At 45.9% G+C, this 18,841-nt stretch overlaps 1 protein-coding gene and 1 pseudogene across 3 annotated transcripts in view; both read right to left on the reverse strand.

The window, feature by feature from the left end:
- The window catches only part of LOC103744225 (immunity-related GTPase family M protein 1-like), a 39,803-nt gene that overhangs the window by 5,798 nt on the left and 15,164 nt on the right, over positions 1–18,841 (reverse strand). For all 3 annotated transcript variants that reach the window (XM_017801313.2, XM_008845955.3, XM_017801312.2), the window contains exon 2: positions 2,639–2,713. The gene's annotated coding sequence lies outside the window, so the exon portion shown is untranslated. The remainder of the gene's footprint in view (positions 1–2,638; positions 2,714–18,841) is intronic.
- LOC103744245 lies at positions 14,079–18,087 on the reverse strand (annotated as a pseudogene).

Raw genomic sequence — 18,841 nt, forward strand, 5'->3', positions numbered from 1 at the left:
TAGCCTGTGCTCCAGCTCCTGCTTCCAGGTTCCTGCCCTGAGTTCCTACCTTGGGCTCCCTGATGAACTGTGACCCGGGAGATGTAAGACAAATAAACCCTTTCCTCCCCAGGTTGGTACTGGTCAGAGTGTTTTGTCACAGCAGTGAAGAAACAAACTAAGACAGATGGAAACCAGTGTCTTCTGTCCTTTTCTATCTACACTTCGTTACTGATTTGCAATAGTAAAAGAAATTCCCACAATGTCTCCACTACTCAGAACCTGTTCTAGGGTTCAACCCCTTAGGGGAGCAAGATGCCTGTCTTAGTTTGTTTCTTCATTGCTGTGACAAAACACTCTGACTACTACCAACTTGGGGAGGAAAGGGTTTATTTAGCTTATATATCCTGGGTCACAGTTCATCCAGGAGCCCAAGGTAGGAACTCAGGGCAGGAACCTGGAGGCAGGAGCTGGAACACAGGCCATGGAGGAACGCTGCTTACTGGCTTGCTCCCCTGGCCCCTGCTCAGCCTGTTTTCTTATGCAACACAGGCCCACCTGTCCAGGGGTGGCACCACCCACAGTGGGCTGGGCCCTCCCACATCACTCATCAAGAAGATGCCCCTCAGACATGGCCACAGGCCAGTCCAATAGAGGAAATTCCTCAATTGAGGCTCCCTCAATCCAGGTGTGTCAAGGTGACACTAAAGCTATCCAGCACAATGCCTAATCAAATATTCATAAAGATTCCCAGAGTTCAGTGGGAGGGAGAATATGGGACACATTGCTATCATATATCATGTTTGTGTTGGGACTCCGAGCCCTTCATGCTGGTGACTCTAGAAACTATTCAATTTCTCTTTCAGGAGCTCCTATGACAGACTTGAGATCAACCACGATGGTGTCTCCTGCCTCAGAGCGTCAAGGTGTCCCAAGCTGGGTATAAATGTGTCATGGTGGGCTGTTACATTCTGGGGAGAAGTTGACTGGAAACTAGGAGAATGAGGCTGGATTAGGTCTGGGAGGGGAGAACAATTCTGAACTGGGGGTGGGGGGAGTGAGCAGAGAAAAGAAGCTTTGTGATGACTAGTCCTTAAGCTTAGTTCTTTCCCCTTGCCCATCATTGGCCAGGTTCAAGTTCTGTGTTTGCTTTACTTTTCTGTATGGCAAGTTCTACTTGCTAGGGTAGGAGATCAGCACAAACCGTACACTTCTTAGAACTATTTATGTGACTGTGACTGGAGATAGGGACTTCCGACTTGCCTGCCCATCCTGTACTGGTCCCTGTGGGAGATGGTGCCCATGATTCCCAACGCTAATTCCAGACTTTCAGTTCCCCCCACCTGCCCACTCATTCTGTTTTAGTGCACGCCACCACTGCAAACAAAACCCACTAAGTCTCAAGTACTGGGGGCTTCTGGGATTGTGTCCTGTTACAGCTAGACCATGGAAAGTTCATGTGTTACAGCCAGTCCCGGAAAGTTCATGGGTAACTGTATAAGGCTGTAGGTTCCTCCAGGAGCCTTCTGGGATATTGGTGACAGCCTCAGAGCATTGTGACTCAGAACACTCACCCAATATTTGCAGACAGCCCATCAGAATTTTGCCTGGGATGCAAGTGGCCCTCTTACTCTCTCTTTAAGGACCACAGCCAGATCATACCACTAACTTACATCCTCTATGCAGGGTTGAAGTTTCTTAAGGAAGGATGGTGGTGGTGGTGGTGGGTCCTTCTGGCTGCCTAACAAGTAGATTCAACTAGATAGGGGCAGCCAGGTCTGGAAAGGAGAACCAGGCCTTATGAGCAGTTTCTTTGGACTCTCCTTCTGGACATGTACAGGAAGGAGTACCATTTCTTATCAGAACTAAGATCACACTGCACACGCACACCCACGCATGCACGGAAGGTTGCACCGTATGGCTCACCTTGGCTCTACTTTATTCCACTGCAGTTTATCAAACTTTCAGGCTTAATTTTATTATATTCTACTCTAATTACCAAGAAAGTATGAAAAACCTCTCCATGTTGGATGTGGACAGTTCTGAACCTGGCATGCTCTAGGAAGATGGTGTTTGAAAAGCACCCACCTCTTTAAAGTAATTCATAGAAGGTTGTGTTGGTGCCCTAAACAGAGTCAATTTCTCCAGTGCAAATAAAACATTTGAATTGAGTCAGACGAAAGGGTCATTAAGATACCTCTATACTCAAAAACCGTCCTGAGATTCCTATCCCATGCATGATCCAGGTAAGAAACAGATTAGTTGTTCCTATTTCCCAGGTATTCTAGTTATTGCCTGTGGTTGGTTCTCATCTTGAGAATTTATTGTTACGGGGAAAATGAAAAGGTGCTAGCTTGGACTCCAAGAGAAAATGGGTGGCACACCCTGTCTTCTTTCTCCAAATTCAGACCACTGTCAGTAGAAAACCTACAAGGCCAGGAGTATTCGGGTGAGAGAGATACACGCTGCCTCTATGCTGGTGGCTCAATGGTTTAAGAAGCAAAAATGTTGGAGTGCTCTGTGGTACTGAAGACATCAGAGAGGGGTCCTGCTGTGAACACAGACTTCAAGCTCCCCTCCCCTGGTGTCAGGGGTCCAATTTTCCATCATAAATAAGTAGGGTTATTGACCAAGCTTCACTTAGGAGCCTATCACTTACCTAATGCCAGAGGCCCTCCTGTGATGTCACCTCCTTCCTGGGGAAAGATTGCCGTCTTCAAGCAAGGGAATTTCTCTATGGAAAGATACACAACTGGAATCAAAACCCAGGATATTTAGAGATGAAGTGTGGAGGTTTGGGGTTGTCCTCAGAGATGACTCGAGAAGGAAGGAGCTGGAGGAGCTGGGAAAGACAGTCTGATTTTCTAGGTTTCCTCCTGGCTCCTGCTCCATAAGCAGACTTTGCTTTCTGCTCAGCAGTTTCTAGATCTGCGCCCTGCCTGCTGCAGCCCCTAGAGGGAGGGGACTCATGTGAGAGCAGGTTTCAGTTTCTATTCCTGGAAATGGTTGGTTTACAGGATTCAGTTAGACAGGATACACGTTTTTAGAGAGGTGGTGGAGCCCTGCTCTGCTGGTCTGAGCCCAACTGCAGGGCTTGTTAAGTCTGGAAAATGACAGCTAGCCCAGGGCCAGGACTTCCTGTGTCTGATCCCGCTGCTATTTGTTACCGCCAGCTCAGATGATGGCCCTGGGCAATGTCAACCTTCAAACCTGGTACGACCTGGCCCAGGTGCTTGCAGACACTCACTGTGAACTTGTTCTATGTGATTGTTTCCCTTACTTTCCCTCACCTTGCTATCTTCATAAAGGAGAAAATGAGAGCGAGAGAGCGAGCGAGAGGGGAGAGAGAGCGAGAGCGAGAGCGAGAATCGGACTCCGGACCCCGCAGTCTCAGTGGGAGGCATGGAACTGCGGAGGAGGACAAGTCAGTTTCATAAGATCCAGGAATCAGTTTACAGACAGACTTTGAGAGGGATCAGGGATACTTTGACCATAGTGTGGAAGCCCAGATCCAATGTGATGTTCTCAGGAAGGAAAGAAGAAGAGTTTCCTAGTAAAAATGCTGGTGCGGGGGGGGGGGGGGGGGGGGGGGGGGGGGGGGGGGGGGGGGGAAGGGAGGAGTAGCCATGTTGCTATTGGAGGGTTAGAGCAGGTGTGCAATTCCCTCTGCTGCTGGCCTGTACCTACTGGCAAGTTCTCACTGCAAAGCTCCGTAAAGGGGAGCAGGGATGGGGAACAGAGCGGAGCCTGTCACTTCCTCAGTGGAGGGAGACAGGCTGTGCAGAGAGGGAACCAGGCCGTCTCACACAGGGACTGCACTGGCCTGAGCCCTTTTCCGGGACCCTGGGCACAAGTTTTGCATACCACAGGTTCAGTGTTGCCCAGAAGTTTCAGGCCCCAGTGGCTTCCCTCCTCCTCTCTCAGTGACCTCTTCACTGACCAGTAATGTGATCCCCTAGTGGTGATAGTGACTTTCTCTTTCTCCTCCTTGCTGAGAAGAGAAACAAGCTACTTTCACATTCCTGCTCTTGTTAATAATGGAGGCTTTGAGAAACACCCAGAGGCCCTCCCTCCTGCTCCCTTTAAGCGCTCAGCTTTCCTGGGAAGCCTGAGGAGAAACGGGGGTGCTGCAAACCCCTTGCACATTTAGTTTCTACCTTTGGAGACTGGCAGGGGTTGTTTACATGTTCTGCTTTCTTTATTCGGTGTCTTCAAGGACAAGAAGAATTAGGTCTCAGAGCAGCATGGGAAAGGGAGGAGAGGAGAATTCTAGAACCTTGCTTCTCAGTGAGTCAGCATTCACTCGGGAATTTTAGTACTTCATGGGGCAGTGGCTCCCCCGACATCAGAGTCACTACTCACGTTCCTCCCAGTAATGAGTGCACTCATGCTCTTGGGGAGGAACCCTGGCTGAACACAACAGGGCTTATTTGTGAATTGGGCATCAGGTAAAGGGTCGTCAAGGCAGGATGACTTAATGGATGGATCCTGTATGTGGACACAAAGGATAGTCAGGACACATGAAGCCTGTTCTTCAAGATACCATTTGCTTGGGTGGGACAGTCTGGACTGAGACCTCCCCAATGGAGCCAGAGCAGTGGGTTAACTGCAGGTGGTTATCTGTTTAGAAGTTGTGTATGTGAGCTAGGCCGTGGACACATGTCCACAGTCTGATCGAGAGGTGGAGGGAGGAGTATCTTGAGTTGCAGACTAACTTGGGTTATATGGAGAGTCCAGGCCAGCTTAGGCTTCCTAGTGAGACTCTGCGAAAAACAAAACAAAACAAAACGGTGCCTATTTCAATCATCTCTCCACAGAAGAAATGTAGGAGTCCAAACATTTCAAATTCAGGAGCAGGAGCCCATTTACTTAATGTGTGTCTATCATACGGGATGTAGCATTGATAACACCTTATAGCTTGGAGTCTGGTTGCCTGGGTACTGCCTGCACACAGGATCTACTATGAGGGTGGAGAGAGACACAGTTGAAGATGGGTGTGACCTGAGGAGGTCTGGCCTGAATTATAGCATTTCTAACATGTATCTATATCTATAGATCAATCATCTATCTATATCTATGTATCTATCATCTATCAAATGTGGGATAACTATGGGAGAAGAGAAATAGGGGGAAGCCTTTTGGGGTACTGGGCATCATATTTAATTTCTGGCTGCTTCCTATTGAAATTTGGGCATCACAGAGTTAGAAGGCCTCCCCATCCAGGATGTCTGGGTGAGAGGCTGCTATCTATATTTGTCCATCAGGAGGACATCATCCACATGAGTCCATGTGGCTTGCTATATGGTAGTTTGGATGAATTGAATTAGCAGACAGATTAGAAAGGGGCCCATGGATATAAGGATTAAATGGCTATTAATGGAGAGATAACAGCGATGAGCCATGAGATGCATGAGGAGTTCTGAAACCTCCTGTCCCATGACTCCTGCGTCTGTTGTCTGATTCTTGAGGCAGGGTCAGCCAGTTTCTTTGCTGCATCTTTAACAGGCTGGACTGATTTACACAAAAGCAGCACTCCTCTTCCAGACCAAGGCCACCTTCCCCTTCTTCTGCTGTCAGGAGTTCTAGGCTTTTCCTGTTTTGGAGTGTGACTGCTGCTAAAGAGTCTGTTTGTTTGATCTCAGGGCTTTATTATGCTTTGGAATTTCCCTGAGGCTTTCTTGTATTTTCTGAGATAAGAATGTTGGTAAGGCACAGGGGTTGGTAGCCCGCTACTCCTGAACCCAAACCCCTGAGGTTCTTAGAGCCACAAGAAGGGGAATACAAATGGGATTTCTTTCCTCTGTGTGTAGCAAGTTTTAAGGGGACAGCAAAGCTTTGGTTGTTCGGAGCCACATCTACATTTGAAGGCAAATATGCTAGGGGTAGTTTCCAGTCTAGTTCGTGGAAAGACAGAAATAGACTGAGGTGCCACAGAAGAAAACGTCCTGTTCAAATAGATAGGCAGCAAGGTCTGGGGGAGAAGAGATGGATTTTATATTCACACACACACACACACACACACACACACACACACACACAGAGCCAGCTAAAGTTGCCTCATCAAAGGCTGAAGTGCGACAGCAGGGTTAGGGTTTGAAGCATTGTAGCAAACTAGAAAGTGTTGTGTGCCTGCCTGTCTAAATAGCTAGACAACATTTTTAATCTCTCATGAGGGCCTCTGGCTCCTTTCAGACTGGGGTGTGATCCCAGTGCTGCACACACGGAGGTCTTCATGCTGGTCATCCTTGCTTTGTGTTCTATGACCCTGGCAGAGCATCGTAGGTAGTTTTAAGGGATGTGGGAAACACACCGGGAATTCCTAATGGGGCAGAGTTCTCAGAGCCCACTCCAGCTGACTCATGTTGGGGATCCCTACATCACTACATCGCTGCTTAAGCATCTCTTTGGGGCCCTAAAGACTTTTTGTTTTTTTTGCTTCAACATTGTTCGGTTATAAGAATCCCACATCTACCTTGCTACTTATGACCTAAACTCAAAGCCACATGGACTCATGTGGACACTGTCCTCCCAATGGACAAATGTAGCTAGCACAAGACACCTTTGGTGAGAAGATCACATTGACTTTAGAGTAGGTCAAGGCCGAGACTTGGACAATGCACTAAGGAGACAGGAGGCCTGTTGCTGTGTGAAACTTCCAAAAGACATGTTCACAGGATTAAGGAAAGCAAGCATTCAGGAGTTAGACTATCTCCTCCCAGATATTCTCACTTCACTCTCTTGAGTGACACTATCCAAGTCCATTAGCCCTGTGCTGTGTACCCTAGCTCAGGTTCCTCCCTGTGTTGTGCATCCAGTTGCCTGGAGGGCCTCCTCACTGGAACGGTCTCAGTAATGGTCTGGGCAATCTCCATTCACTTTCCCAGGCCAGGTATTCATTTTCATCTTCCCACTCACTACCAGACCTTAACCTGTGTATCATCCTCCATGCCTCATACTCCCAGCCTCTCCTCCATGGCAATTCCCGGGTCCTCCCGCCTCCTAATATCCATGGAGCCCACCTGGCTTTCCCCATAGCTAGGCACCTGCTCTCTCCTTGGATTCTCATAGAGATCTGCCTGCCTCTGCCTCCCGAGTGCTGGGACTAAAAAAGGCGTGCACCACCACACATAAGCATTTGTATCTTGTCAGAGAAGTTCCTAAAGATGATTCCTACTAAATTTTACATGTCTTTCATTGATCTCTCCACTTCTGAGGTTTTGTTTTTGTTTGTGTCTTTGGTCTTTTTGGGACAGGGTCTCCCTGTAGCCCCAGCTGGCCTAGAACTTGTGATATAGACCAGACTCACAGAGATCTGCCTGCCTCTGTCTCCCGAGTGCTGGGATTAAAGGTTTCTAAGTTTGTTAAGTGTCTTAAATTCAGAAGGCAGAAAAATTTGTCATTCAGAGCTTACTTGTGCTATTCAGAAGCAGAGTTTTGAAAGTCTGTATCATTTCTTATCCTGCCTGCAGGTGCGTAGACAGGAAGCAGGATGGTTTGAATGTGCAGAGCTGGCTGTGGGGTGACTCACTCCTGGCCCTGCAGAGCTCAGTACCGTGAGGGTCACTCAAGGACAGACGTGGGGGCTAAACTAGAGAACAGTCAGTGAGGCAATGGTGGCCATGCAAGGAGGGTCTGGGAAGGACTGAGGACTGGACTCTGGTTTTTACTCAGCCATTTCTGTTCCTGTCCTTCACAGCTTGTCTTGGATTTTCTCTTGCTTCAGACCTCATTGTTCCCTTGAGAATTCCTCACCCCATCTCTAGTTAATAAATCCTCAGCTGTGTCCCTCATAATTTCTTTTCCTAGCATCCCACTCTGTTCTTTTGTCTAATTTTTTCCTGTGGGGCTGGGAACAGAACCGAAAGCCTCACTCATGCACGGCAAGTGCTCTATCGCCGAGCCACCTCCCTGGCCCCACGGTGTTCTTACTTCACTGAGTGACTGAACTTATTTGCTGAACATACAACAGTGTTGACTTGGGGCTTGGTGGTTGGGTGGGGGCCAGATGGTGCTGGCTGGTGAGGACCTGGCTGGCTCAGCTCCCCGTCCCACAAAGCCTGTGCATAGTTGCATTGTCCTCTAGCCACAGCTGGACCTGGGTTGTCTCCTGCCAGTTTCTAAGGTGAAGGAATTGTTTTGAGAAAAATCAGGCTGGACACTGGGAGCATACAGGAGCAGGTATTCTATTAGGCTGCAGCCTGACCCAGTGGGCTCAAACCTCAAAATCTGGACCCTGAAGGGAGGTAGCTCATATCTATTTTAGCTTAGGCATTGAGTTACAGTGAGAAGGAAACTTACATATTGATTGGCTGTCAGCAAAGTCTTAAAATCAGGCAACTTATTATAAATTTAAAAAGAAACAAATGTTAAAAAAAAAGTCCCTGTCAAAAGTAATTGCAGAAGTCTCCCTCTGAGACAAACAGAATTGAGGCAGTTTCAGCAGGACATAAAAGGCCAATGGTTCTAGCTAGCTGTGTCAGTGTTCTAACCACACACTTGTCAGCTGAACTTTGCTGACAGAGAGAGAGAGAGAGAGAGAGAGAGAGAGAGAGAGAAAACAACAAAAACAACGATTGAAAATCCATATTCTCCTTGGTAGTCCATCAGGCTCTATATCAGACAGACAATGAATGGGCTCAAGGGGTGGGGGCAAGAGCAGGGCAAAAGATTTACTTTCCACCTGGAGGGACCTCAATAGTCTCCCAGGAATTACCATTCAACCTCAACTTTGTGTCTCCATACATTCATGCATGCACACCCATGCATACACGGAGGCAGACTCCCCTGTCCCCCAAGCTGGTCTTAGCACTCTCCTGGCTTTTGTTTTCTGCATGTTGTGTGACTGATGAGAAGAGTGATCACTTGTTGTTTAGTAGGAGAATCACCACTCTGATAGATCTTGACAGGCTTCCCTGCTGTGTCATAGAGACCTGGAACTACTCAAGGTCCTGCCTTATAAGTAGGCGGTTACTCTGACTAATCATTAATTCATCGTGGAAAGAAAGGGAAGAGTAAATAACTGCAAAGAATACAGTCCAGGTGTTGCTCTATTTACCTTCTGTGATATTGCGATGTCATATGAGCACTTCCTCTCTATCCTCCTTTCCCTCAAGTGTTCAACAATGCTTTCCTGATACAGTTCATTAATCATTCACCACAGCTTGTCACTGTTTACAGAAACTGAAAGATTCATGCTCAGCCACTCCTGGGGGTTCAATGAGGACTCTAGCATACAGCCTCAAGCACTGGGTTCAATCATGACCACATGCCTACCACACACACAGACACACACAGATATGCAGACACACACACACACACACACACACACACACACACACACACGCACAGACACAGAGCCTTGTACTTACCATTGTGCCAGGATAATGAAGTCACTCACTAGTTGCCTAGTAGCTAAAGAAAGGACCCTGTTGCTCTGGTCAGAGACAGTGTAGCTGTCTGAGTTAAGCAGATTTGAATTCTCTTATATATGACCCCAACTCACTCAGAAAAGGCTTGTCCCATTGCAACATGGACAAGGCTTTGACAGAAAGGGCTATCCTGGCCTCCTGCTACCACAGAGATAAAGACGGCTATTGCTCTTCCTCCCCTCTTTATTCCCACAAAGCACCTGTAGAGGTATTTATCACATACTGTCATGGAATCATGTCATCAATTCTTCAGCTTCTAGAGTTGGCCTTTTGCCCCCACAAAGAAGCCAAGGCGTTTACAGATGGGGCTCAGAAAGGGTTTCCCCTCCCCAGCTGCAGACCCCTTCTAACTGTGCCCTGATATTGGATAATGGGCTCAGGAAGTCTGCTGCAAAACAGGAGACAGTGTCCCAGCACCCTGACCTCCCTTGGAGGAGTTGGTTTCTCTAATTCGTGGCACAATTCAATCAAATGGAGCAGTTTTTCTTTCTTTTTTGGCTTTTATTTTTATTGTATGTGTATGAGTGTTTTGTCCACGTGTGTTTAAGTGCACCCGTGTCATGCAATGGCTACAGAGGCCAGAAGAGGGTGCCAGATCCCCTAGAAATGTAGTATGGACAGTTGTTAGCCACTGCCATATGGGTGCTGGGAACTAAACCCAGGTCCTTTGCAAGAGCGGCCAGTACTCTTAGCCACTGAGCCATTTCTCCATCCCCCTTCTTTTTTGAATCATGTTTATTTTTGTGTGTGTGTGCATATGTACACACATGCCATGGTGTGCATGTGGAGGTCAGAAGACAACTTACAGGAGTTGGTTCTCTCCTTCCATCAACTCAATTTCTCACTCTTGGTGGCAGACACTTTTACCCACTTAGCCATCTCACCAGCCCTGGTGCAGTCTTTTAATTACAAACAACAAATCTCTGTCTAATTGACAGGGCATCTGTATTACTCAGGGCAGTGAGGAGAGCTTGAAATTCTGATCTCCCCCTACCAAGCAACTTCCAAACTATCAGCTGTGTTAGCAGCTCTTTATGACATAAGTGATATTTAAATGTCAGCACAAAACTACAAAACTTTAAAAAGAAGGTTTAGGCATGTGGTACCATATAATGTGTATCCATTAGAGAGAGAGAGAGAGAGAGAGAGCTGACTAGAAGGGTCCAGGAACAAGATATCCCCAAGTACACAACCTTATCACCTTCTTCCTCCAGGAGACCCATCCTTCTTGTCTCCACAACCTCTCAAAGTAGTGCATCAGCTGAAGCCCAAGCTGTGTTGCATAGCTACCCTCTCTGAATCAAAACATTCCCACCTTAAGGGAGGAGGGAAGCTTATATAAGAACCAGGAAGTGAAGGAAACCTGTAAGATTTGGAAATTCAGTTACAAGATTCACAATTCCCTTCTCCAAGGTTACGTAAACAGTAAATAATTGCTGGGGAAGAGATCTTTTATAGTGGAACTGTCTATCAGTTGGGCAGGGGCTTTTAAGGATGTTCAGCTTTTGAAAAATATTTTTTTATTTTATGTGTTTGAGTGTATTGCTTGCATGTATGTAAGTGTACCTGTGCCATACAATATCTACAAAGGTCAGAAGAGGGCGTCAGATCCCCTGGAACTGGAGTTATGGATGGTTGTTAGCTGCCATGTGGGTGCTAGGATTGGAACCTGGGTCCTCTGCAAGATCAGCCAGTGCTCTTAACCACTGAACCATCTCTCTAGCAAAACTTTCTCAGACTTATGAGTTACTCTCCAAGCCAGTAAGTTTTCCATACTTCCCCAATCTTAAGGAACCTCCCTCCAGGATGGGAAGGTTCAGTCCAGAGGAAACCGCTACATAACAATAACCTAATCTTGATCCAGGCTTGAGACACTCACAGAAGGGAAATGTGTTGTGATATTTTCAGTTCTTTCCTATTGTTTTTAAAAATGCGTTTTTTTATGATGATAGAATTCAGCCTTTTCATTATTCACAAGTGGATTTTACCTCTAGTGTTGGAATATCTAAAAGTGATCTCTATGGCAGATTCACAAATTCTAGGCCATTATTTGCTTTTGAATATTTTTTTTTTTTTATCTTGAGATAAGGTCTCCCTGTAGCCCCAGCTGGCTTGGAACTCCCTATGTAGACCAGGCTGGCCTTGAACTCACAGAGATCTGCCTGCCACTGCCTCCTGAGTGCTGGGATTAAAGGCATGTACCACCATGCCCGGCTTGAATATTTCTTAATGACAATTTAACACTCCTCACATTGTCTGCTCCTCCAATGCCAACTGATCATGCTCTATCCTTTCACCCGTTCAGTGCTGTCTCCCTCATCAGGCAGTCCTCCTGAGTAGAGTGTGCTGAGGACTAAATAAATTAAATGCAAGCATATATATTATGTATATGTATTTGTATTTGTGTCCATCTCTACACATTTATTTACATACTGCATATATTTTATGTGTGTCCTGAGCATCAGTGAATTTGTGTTTTTGGTAATTCAGCAAACCCAATCACAAAGTGTGTGTGTGAGTGTGTGTGTGTGCCTGTGTGTGAGTGTGGCATGTGTGTGTGTGTGCGTGCATGTGCATGTGTGTGCCTGTGTGTATGGCACGTGTGTGTTTGTGTGTATGTGTGTGTGTGTGTGTGTACCATCCTCACTCCACATAAGCTTCTCTCTTGGCACCCTTTGTATCACTCGTGGAGATAGTAAGAAAATGCACAGTGATCCCTGGTGACTACATACCATCTGGAGACACCTAACGTGTACCTTCAAAATTCATCTTTAGCATTCTTCACGTATACAGAAAGCAGAAAGAAAATGAGCTCATTTCTAAGGCCAAGTTGGGACGACCTAAGCTGTTGTCTTGGCTGTTTCTCATTGTTGTGACAGAATACCTGACAGAAAATGAAAGCCAAGAGTGGCTTGTTTGAGAGGATCTAGGTGTGGTAAAATTCATGGCAGCGGGGCCATGAGACAGGTCCTCCTCACATCTTGCTAGACATCTTCCACAGAGAGACTTGAAATGGGGCCATGGCTGCTTTGCTTCTGCTTTGCCTCTGCTTGGTCAGGAAGTGTGAGAGGTCCTCTCAATCAGAATTCAGGGTGAGAAGGGGAAGTGTTAAGAAAGGGAATCTGACTTTCAACAGATGCAGATAACTTTGTTAGCTACAAGGGGCAAGCAACCTTCCCTTGGGAATGGACATTGAGAGCCTCAGGGTTGGGGATAGTCTGGGATTTATAGGTGGACCCAGAAAATCCCAGAAAGGGGTTGTGCCTTCCTGGAATCCCAGAAGGGGAGGCATGCCTTTCTGAGTGGTATCCTGTTCCTTCCAGGGGTCAGGGAAGGAGAGATGCACAGTTCTTTTTATTTTATTATTATTTTTAAATTTTTATTTATTATTTTATGTGTATGCATGTAGGTAAGCGCACCTGCGTCAAGCAATGCCCGCAGAGGTCAGAAGAGGCTGTAGAGGCTGTCAGATCCCCTGGGACTGGGGTTACAGACAGTTGTTAGCTGCCATGTGGGTGCTGGGATTTGAACCTGGGTCTTCTGCAAGAACAACCAGTGTTCTTAACCGTGAGCCAGCCCCTTATTTTATTTTTATTTTATTTTTATTTTATTTTTATTATTTTTATGTTATGTATATGCGTGTATTGCCTGCATGTAGGTGAGTGCACCCGTGTTGTGCAAAGCCTGAAGAGGACAGAAGAAGCTGTTGGATCTCCTGGAACTGGAGTTACAGACAATTGTTAGCTGCCATGTGGGTGCTAGGATTCAAACCTGGGTCCTCTGCAAGAACAACCAGTGTTCTTAACCACTGAGCCATCTCTCCAGCCCCAAGATGCACAGTTCTGATAAGGGGTTTGAGAAGGAACCAGATCCAGAAGAAGGCTGATAAGAAACCAGGTGTCTTCTGCTGGAGGACAAGTTTTCTGAAACAGATGTATCTCCCTTCTGGAGTTGGGGTGGAAGAAGGGTGGGCAGATGGTCAGTTCCTTCAGTCATTTGTTAGGCTGATTTTCCTTCACTCTCTGAGGGCAAAAGGTCAGTATTAATTTGACAAAGATATTGTAGCTCAAGTCCAGAAAACTACGTTTTTTTTTTTTGTTGTTGTTGTTGTTGGTTTTTTTTTGTATTTTTGAGACAGGGTCTCCTTGTATCCCTAGCTGGCCTGGAACTCACTATGTAGACCAGGCTGGCCTCCAACTCACAAAGATCTCCCTGCCTCTGCCTCCCGAGTGCTGGGATTAAAGGCGTGCGCCACCACGCCCGGCCTAACGATGTATTTTTGTAAAAGAGTTTTATAAGAAAAGATCCACTCATTCACTTATATACTGTTCATGTCTCTCCTTACGTGATAGTAACAGCTAAGTACTTGCCAGAGTGATCCTTTGCAAGACTAAAGCGATCAACCGTGCTTCTTCACAGGAAAAGCTTCCTGATTCAGAGGAGTCCAGCACCAGCACGCAAAGCTGTTCTAAAACAAGACTTTAGGTTTCATTGTCCTCTTTTGCTTCAGATGTCCAGGTGTGCTAGACTGCAATGATCCCAGCTTCTCTGCAAAAAGCTCTTCCTAGCTGGGCGTGGTGCCCATGACTTTAATTCTAGCACTCGGAAGGCAGAGGCCGGTAGGTCTCTGTGAGTTCAAGGCCAGCCTGATCTACATTCTACATAGCGAGTTCAAAAAAACCACTCTTCCTTATTAAGCAGAACTTTGGTGTCACTTTCAACAGCATCAATGAATTGATTTTGCAAATAGAAAGTCTTTCTACAGTTAAAGTGACCAGTGGTTCCTCCAGCAATTGAAGAAATGTGCTCAATACATTTCCACAGTTTTTCTTCCAAGAACACATCCTTCTTTTCTGATAACAAATGGGAAGACTTAATGTGTATCTTGAGTTCACTCACAGACATGTGAGCTTCCTTGGCAGTATTTTCCAACGAGGCATCATCCAGCCCAAAATAAGGCCTGTAGAGATTCAAGGTATCTTCCAGCTTCACTATTTTATCTCTGCTCAAACCACCGAATGGAATGGTGGTCCAGGCTCCAGCCTTCAGATTCTCCAGTCGGATCTTCTGCTTCAGGGACTCCTTCTGGCCAGTGGCAGCCACAGTAACTCTGTGCAAGGAGAGCAGGAAGAGGTGGTGCTTGTGGGCTGGGAGTTCACTCAACAGGGTGGTCTCCAGCCTGAGGAAGTCATAATCAGAAACATCAAAGTTGGAGACTAAGAAGATTGGAGGTTCACTGGAGAGTGTGGAGAGTGTCTCTTGAAGATGTTTTGAACCGTCATCTCAGATTTTCTTTAGGACATTTTTCTTATTGAAACACTTTATTGAAACACATAGGTTTGTGTCTTTGTTTATTATTTATATCATGATCCTCCTTGGTTCAGACAAAGCAGAACTTCATCTATATCTGTATCTATATATCTATATCTATATCTTTTTTTTTTTGGTCTTTTTGGGACAGGGTCTCCCTGTAGCCCCAGCTGGCCTGGAACTCACTATGCAGACCAGGCTGACCTTGAATTTACAGAGAACCACTTGCCTCTACTTCCTGAGTGCTGGGATTAAAGGAGTGCACCACCACCTCCAGCTTTGAATTCATCTTTGCAATGACTTTGGCTACATGTGCATCATTTTCTCTGAAGCGTGCAGTAGAGATGATGACGAAAACATCATATTTGTCCAACTTTATTTCTGTTGATAGCTTTATGGTTGGAAGGTGGTGACCCAATGCCAGGCCAATTCCTCAGCCTCGTTCAGAGCAACTTTGGATGGGGGTATGGAGTTCTCTCCATGGTGGTCTCCATCACTCCAGTGGGAGCTACTTCTTCTCCATGACCCACTCCCCCAAGGACATTGATGAGTGTGGACTTCAGTACCCAAATCTCTCCTGTCACAGTGATGTTCAGGGGGCATTCTTGATGTCCCTTAGGGCATCACTAATGATAGAAACTGTTCCTTGAATTGTTAATTGTTAGTGAACCAGGGCAAGGTCTAGGAGTTTGCTGCTACGGGAAAGCAGAACATCAGCCTCTGCAGCCTATTAGAGTAAGAAGTGCCTTTCTTCTCTTTTCTGGATGCTACCCAGACTTCTAGCCTGGATGTCAAGTGGTCTCCTGCTCAGCCTTTACTTTCTCCTAGGAATTCCCTTATGCTTCCTTGTCCAATTCAAGGACTATTTGCTCAATATAGTTAACTATCCCAGTATTATTTCCTTTGTAAAATTCTCTCCAGCTTTCTTAAAATGATGCTCATAGATAATATAAAGACAAAAGGCACAAATAAAAGACCAAAAATAAAACCAGAAAAAAATCTCTCACTCTGTAAGGGGCCCTAACTACTTAGAGTCTGACCCAGTGGCTGATGGTATCCTACACAAAAGATTAGAGCCTAACTCCAAATGAACCTGGATCCTGCAGAAATGACTAATCTCAGGAAGGAAAAAAGGTATGATAAAATTTATTATCCAAGACAATAGTGAGCTGCTAGCTTATCTATTTAAATACAACTCCTTGAGCTGGCAAGATGCCTGAGCAGGTAAAGGCATTTGCCTTCAAGTTTGATAACCTGAGGTCAATCTCCAGGATCCACATGGTGGAAAGAAAGAGCTATCAAAAGTTATCCTCTGACATCCATATGATGATGCCCATGTGCATGTGTACACACACACACACACACACACTAAATATAAAAAACATTTAAAACACCCCACCCAAGTAACCCAGTAGCTAAAGCCAGGTAACTATTCTTAACTGCTATAAAAAGATTCCATCCTAGCTGGGTGTGGTGGCACATGCCTTTAATCGCAGCACTTGGGAGGCAGAGGCAGGTGGATCTCTGTGAGCTCAAGGTCAGCCTGGTCTACATAGTGAGTTCCAGGACAGCTGGGCCTATAGGGAGATTCTATCCTGCCTTACAGGGGTGTGGTGGTTTGAAAGTGTCCTCCATAGGCTCCAAGCATTTGAACATTTTGTCACCAGTTGGTGTTGTTTTGAGAGGTTTTAGGAGGTGCAATCTTACTAGAGGAAGCACATCATTGGGGGTGGACTTTGAGAGTTCTTCAGCCTTTCTAGATTTCTGGCCCTCTGTTTCCTGTGCCTGCTTGAAGATGTAATTGTTCAGTTTTCTACTCCACCCACCTCCTGTCGTGCCTCCCACACTGTCATGGACTCGCTCCCCTGAATCGTAGCCAAATAAACTTTTCCTTCTATAAGCAACCTTGATTATGGTGTTTTATCAGAGCAACAGAAATGTAACTAATACAAGGGGTGATTCCCCGTCAAGAGTTTTCCCACTGTATTTCTGTCCACACTGTCTATTCTTTATCCAGACTTTTCTATCAATTCTGGTCTCATAAACACTTTTGTTCCCACATCATTTGTCACTGTTCCTGGCTTGAAGCACGGTAATAAACCCTAAGGATAGATCAGAATATGAAGAGTAAGGCAAGGACTATATCTCATGGAAAGGCTCTGTGGTGGTTTGATGAGAATGTCCTCCATAGGCTCCAAGTATTTGGACATTTTGTCCCCAGTTGGTGGCACTGTTTTGGGAGGTTTTAGGAGGGTTGGCCTTGCTGGAGGAAGCACCTCACTGGGGTCAGGCTTTGAGAGTTCTTAAGCCTTGCCAGATTTCTGGTCAGTCTCTGTTTCTGTGTGTGCTTGAAGATGTGAGTGCTTAACTTTCTGCTCTTGTTTCTGCCGCCTCACCATGCCACCCTGCCATGATGAACTCTAAACCTTCTGGAACCTGGAACCTTAAGCTCAAATAACCTTTTCTTCCTATAAGTTCTTTTGGTCACACTGTTTTATCACAACAACAGAAAAGTAACTAATACAAGCTCCCTACCTAGGGTGAACCCTTGCTAATATTGCTTCTGTGTCCTCAGGATCCCAGATATCTTTGCATGGCAAAACTAGTTTCTCTTGCGTGTTCTATATATAAAGGGAAAATGAACACGAGGTAAGGAGGGGAAAGGAACAATTCTAGAAAAGACATGTAGCTAGTTATGAGTATTATTTCTCCTTCTCTTCAGTAGGGAAGCAGATATACCGTCTGCTGACAGACAGACTCTTAAGAGGGCCCCACTGATCCCTCCATCCTTGTATTCAGGCCCTAAAGCTAGGCACTTGACTGTGCTCTCTTGAATGAATTGATTGACACTCTGTTTATCTTGGTGAAGCTTGAGAGATTAGTCATGTAACTTTGTCAGTATGAGGGACTCTGAGTGTTTTGAAGGTTTAAGCACAGACAATTCCCTAGGAAATGTCTGATGTACTCCTCTGAAACCATTTAAAAGTGGAAGTTGGCTATATCACAGGAAAACCTCACAAACATTTGGTTATTATTATTTTTCACATGCCATAAATGAATGGAACACACATCACAACAAGCCAGAAAGTCTAGTCTTTTCCACTAGTCTGGCATGGCATCCCAGTGATCCATGTGCCTTTGAGAAGAGATGAAGGTAGATATTTTGTCAGGTTGGATCATGTGTAGTCCATGTGTCAGGATCTGGTGCACCAACACCCATCTCACATGATGCAGGTATAGAAAGGCAGCACCTGAGGATCAGCCCGTCCAGTATCGTGATGCTACGCAAGCTCTCGAGCCTTAGCTCCAACAGCAAGCACTAGGAAAGGAGAAACCCTGATTACACTGAGCTTACCTGGGCTTCCTTCATGGATTGTAGACCCCAAAAAGTTAACTTCAGTAAGATACAGACATTACTCAACCCATTTCAGCCATCTGAAAAGACAACCTAAAGTTTGTTGCCTGAGTTGCTCATATCCACGTTAGCATTCACCAGAGGACTAGCCATGTAAGAACCATTCTGCATATCTTCCATTGATCACCTGCTTCTTATTAGGGGTCAACATTAGGACCTTCCTATTCACTCCCACAGTGAAGGAAGGACAGGGGACCTCAAGGGAAGGAGGCAGGGAGGCCGGCACACTGGTATACAAGCACTGTCACACTTACCTGAGCCTAACTGTAGAACTCCTAAGTCTGCCCAGGCACCAGGATAGCTCAGCCCAGTGTCCCCCACCTGTTCTGATCTTGATGCTTCTCCACCTAGAGACCCCCTGCACAGATGATTGCATTTTGCCCTGGGTGATAGTAACTTCAGACCCAGCTATCTCCCACCCCTCAGATGACTGCAGACAGTGGGACCTTGCTTCCTGTGTTTGCTGTCTCTGTTTATTTGCTTACTTGTTTCCTCCTACCAAATGACAGTCTTCACTGGAGCAAGAAAGAGTGAAGGCTTAGACTCCTGACTTCGCAGTGTGAGTCTCAGTTGAAAGAGGGGATGGGCTGGGGCAGGCAAGAGACTCAGTTTCATAAGGGCCTTGTGATGGTTAGTGTTGGAAAATGAACCTCTGAGATCATCTGTGAAGGCTTATCTTCATTGTATTAATTGATGTGAGAAGACCAGA

This window comes from Nannospalax galili, unplaced genomic scaffold (genome assembly GCF_000622305.1).
Source record: "Nannospalax galili isolate Female #2095 unplaced genomic scaffold, S.galili_v1.0 scaffold382, whole genome shotgun sequence".
NCBI classification, from domain to species: Eukaryota; Metazoa; Chordata; class Mammalia; order Rodentia; family Spalacidae; genus Nannospalax; species Nannospalax galili.